Here is a 4,082-nt window from a genome sequence, read left to right on the forward strand (position 1 = left end):
TTTCCAAATCTCTCCGCGTTCACGTAACAAGGAGTTCGGAGCTGAAATTGCTACCATCTGCCTACGAAAGAGCCGGCGAAAGGTGGTTAGAACAAATGAGTAAATCGGAGAGCAAAATACAGAGCAGCTAATGGGGGTCTTTCTGTCATCAGGACGAAAGATGAAAGGCTGCAAGGCCCGGGGGGGCGGGGAAATTAAAACTGCTTATCATTATTTTTAATGAAGTTTCCAACGTTACAGCGGGCGAGATCTAGAAAGAAGGGGGAAAGCACCTCGTTTTTATTTGCATTCTTGGGAGACGGCCAGTTATGATTGTTACCCTTAAAATACCAACTTTTTCCATACTCTCAGCTTAGTTAACGCTTGGCAGACTCTTGTATCAACTCCCTCCTTCCACATCGTGCCAGGCCCTTTGCCTATACAGAGCGGTAGTTCAGATCTCGCTTACCGTTAGAAGTCACAGCTTTCAATCTAGCACCCGCTCAAGGGGTTATGTACACGAAACTGTGGTTTTCATTGGGATCCATGGGGATTCACGTTTCAAAAATAATAATTTCAGGTACAGATTTTACTAATCTGAGGCTTCGTATGCAGTCGGTACTGGGCCGCAGCTCCTCCTCGTGCCCGGCTGCTGCCTCAGGGGCTGCGCCCTGCCACTCTGCCACCGGCTCACCTTTGGTGCTCTCCAGCGGCCGCCATGGCTGGGGCTCCCCCTCGACGTGGCACTGTGCAGCAGCTGCTGGCAGCACCTCTCAGTGAGTGGCAGTAAGTCAGGGATGCTGGTGGGAAAGCAAGCAGAGCAGGGACTCAGGCAGCCTCAGTAAAATTGTCAAGCATTGACCCGTCCCCGGTGATAAAAAGGTTGGGGACCACTGATCCAGATGAAGCGAGCAGCTAAGAGCAGAACAGACACTGGAGGCGTTTTAGTGCGCATGCCGGGATATCTTTGTGGCCTTTCCCAGAGTATTCTTTGAAAAATACAGGTAGATGCATAGCACCTTTATCCTGGAATACGGTTTGGATTTTCTGGGTTTCTCAGCTATAAGCCTAGAAAAAAGCTAAGGGCAAGTTCTCCCCCCCCCTTCCCCTTTTTTTTCTTTTAGGATGATTTCATTCTTCTGGCAAGAGCTCCATACCCAAAGGGAAGCAAACTGGACAAGGGACTGCAGCAGGACAGCAGTGGTAAGTTGGTTTCCTTCCTCTCCAGCCCCAGAAAAAAATCTACATCCCTCCCCCCCCCTTCCTTAGCTGTCAAGTGGATCCAAAAGCGAGGGGGACGATCAATCCAATGACAGTCCCTGCCCGGGGAACAAAGGCCGCTGCCATTCTGACATCCCTCCATCCATCAAGGACCTGCATCACCATTGGCAACTGGTCCCCCATCCCTGCCACAGGATTCTAAGGTCTCGGGGGAGCCCCGATGGAATGCTGGGCACCCCACTGTGTCGGCAGAAAGACCACATATGTAAATATTCTAGGTGGATAAATAAATAAATGGGGGAATTTCCATTACTTTCAAGGTTTCCTTTCTTTTTCTGATGCCATTTAAAAAAAACCCAACAATTTGTGGAAGACCCTGTGGGGATAGAGTGGTGTGCGTGGGTGTCTTTAGGCAGGCTGTTTAACATTTGAAAGTTTGTTGCATGATTACACCGATTACTGATTCTAGGAACTGTTGGTTTGTTTTCGTTTATAGCCCACGTCCATCTTAAGGGTTTTAGGGTACATAAAAATAGACTTGGAAAAAAAAACCCCTCTATTTAGATTCAGGGATTTTTTAAAATAACATTCATCTTCAAACATAAAAAGCAGGAAAGCAGCAGAATCCATCAGTGCTCTGTCCTGGGATGAAATTATTGCTTTATTTCTGGCCCTTTTATGACGTGCACTGAGGGGGCAGGGGAACCAGGATAGGGATTGTCCAGTTTGGAAATATCTGGAGATATTGGGGGGGGGGCAGAACCAGAGGGGAGCAAGATTTGGGGAGGGAGAAACTTCAGTGGAGTATAATATCATACAGTCCACCTCCCTTTTTCTCTAGTTGTAAACTCAGGTGATCTCCAGTCATGACCAATGGCTGGCAACCCTAACCAAGAACTGTTCGGAGGACAACCATGGGCCATTCTGTTAACCATCATGAAACAAGTTCAGGTGAGGACAGATGTGAAACCATAAATGTGAAGCCACAGATGCATTAGGGAAAGATTCCCCCCAAGCCTGTTGGGATTACACTCATGGGCATATCTGTTTGGGATACAAGAAAATAGCATTAAAGACACATCAGAGGGAGCTTAACATTTCCCAGTAATCTGCTACCGCTGGCACAGACTTCTGTTTGGATCTTTTCAGTCTGCGGTAATAGAGGTATGAAAACTCAGTGATCAAAGGAGAACCCCCCCCCCCGCCCCTCCAAAAAAACCTACCCCCCATTGCCTATCCGTTCCTCCGTGCTCTTTATGCAATTGTGAAATAATGGAATGTACACAGAGGCCTAAATAGATAAATCTTAAATCTGTGTGAAATGCCAGCCTTTTCCAATTTTTTTACCATTGAGAAACCCCGGAAACATTCTTCAGGCTTCAAGAAACCCCAGGCTTCAAGAAACTGTATTTAAACAACTGTATTTAAACAACCTATGTAGCAATATGTCAAATTCCACTCAAATTCCACCTTTGGGTTGACTTCTTGCAAACTGCAGAGGGGAGGTGACACCTGTATCTCATCTCTACCATTTCTGGACATAATAGCCCTTCTCCCTGACATGTAGATGTCAGGGAGGTTTTTGTTTTTAAAACAAAAAAGGGCTATTATCTAGTTTTCTGGGTGCAGGAATGTTTACTTTTCATAGACAGGTATTTGATTATGGGTGCAACCTGAACTATGTTTGTAGTTTTTGTCTGAGAAATATTAATTAAGCTTCCTGGAAGACTACTCAGAATGGCTCTATTATGGGTTTGATCTCTGTGTTTGTGGTAAAAGCTTCTTTCCAATCAGGAAAATGTAGGCCCTCCTACTCTTCTACACCACCGAAGGGTCAGCATTTGACCACCACTGCAGGGTCACAGAAACAATTCCTGGCATTGCTGAGCTCAAAATCTTGAGGTACATCCTACACCAGGGGTAGTCAACCTGTGGTCCTCCAGATGTTCATGGATTTCAATTCCCATGAGCCCCTGCCAGCAAACACTGGCAGGGGCTCATGGGAATTATAGTCCATGGACATCTGGAGGACCACAGGTTGACTACCCGTGTCCTACACCATGAGCCCAGCTACAGCTGCGGCTTGGGCCCTCCAAAGAACAACAGAGAAGGAATGCCTGTGTGAGGTTGCAGAAGCTTCCTTCATTACCGACAAGGATGCAAAGGTCCCTCCAGGTATGGCAGGAAAGCTGCCTCCTCCGGGAAGTTATCCTGAAGTATTCCTTTTGCACAATGGTTTTCATTTCCTGTAATTTGGAACTGGATGTCTTCACAGGAGATCACATGGTTTTCATTTACACAGGAAATCAAGCACAGCCACAAGTAAAGAGACTCTTTCCCCCTCTCCCTGCAGAAGGATAGTTTTGCAACTGTTGTGTATCTGAAGTCCATTTTACCTCAGCCCTGAGCCTGTGATCTGCAATGTGATCTGCGGCTACACCCAGAACAGCAGATTTATTTCTGGCCTAGGATAATCCCTTTATACAAATAAACCAATATAATTTGTTTTCCTTCCCCTCTGCAGAAAACATATTAATCCCAGTTGTATGGGGAAACGTGGGGGGGAAGAGCCACCCCTCAAAGGACAGGGTAAAATATGTATTTTGAAGCAGGAAACATGCCCAGTAAAGTGGGATTTTAAAAGACCCATGAGATTTAAAAAAAATCAAATTAAAATGGGAAAGGCCATTTTAAAAGACAGGATTAATCAGGAGGGTCGTACGAACTGACCTGTGTGAGAGAGTTCTAGAGGGTAGATCTTTGGATTAAAAATATTTTATGAGGCTGTGCCAATAAAAACCAAAATAACCTTACTTCCTGTAGTAGGTTTTTCGGTTTTTTGCCCCTGTGTTTTACAGGGAGATTTTTATCTAAGAGCTGAG

The 4,082-nt window shown here is 45.7% G+C and overlaps 1 long non-coding RNA gene across 1 annotated transcript; it reads left to right on the top strand.

Moving 5' to 3' along the window:
• Nucleotides 1–486: 486 nt before the first annotated feature.
• LOC143820874 (uncharacterized) lies at nt 487–2,120 on the top strand. Its single transcript, XR_013225578.1, has 3 exons — nt 487–559; nt 1,104–1,182; nt 2,042–2,120. It is a non-coding gene; the product is annotated as an uncharacterized LOC143820874 (long non-coding RNA).
• Nucleotides 2,121–4,082: the final 1,962 nt, after the last annotated feature.

Source organism: Paroedura picta, chromosome 11, assembly GCF_049243985.1.
Source record: "Paroedura picta isolate Pp20150507F chromosome 11, Ppicta_v3.0, whole genome shotgun sequence".
Taxonomy (NCBI): Eukaryota; Metazoa; Chordata; class Lepidosauria; order Squamata; family Gekkonidae; genus Paroedura; species Paroedura picta.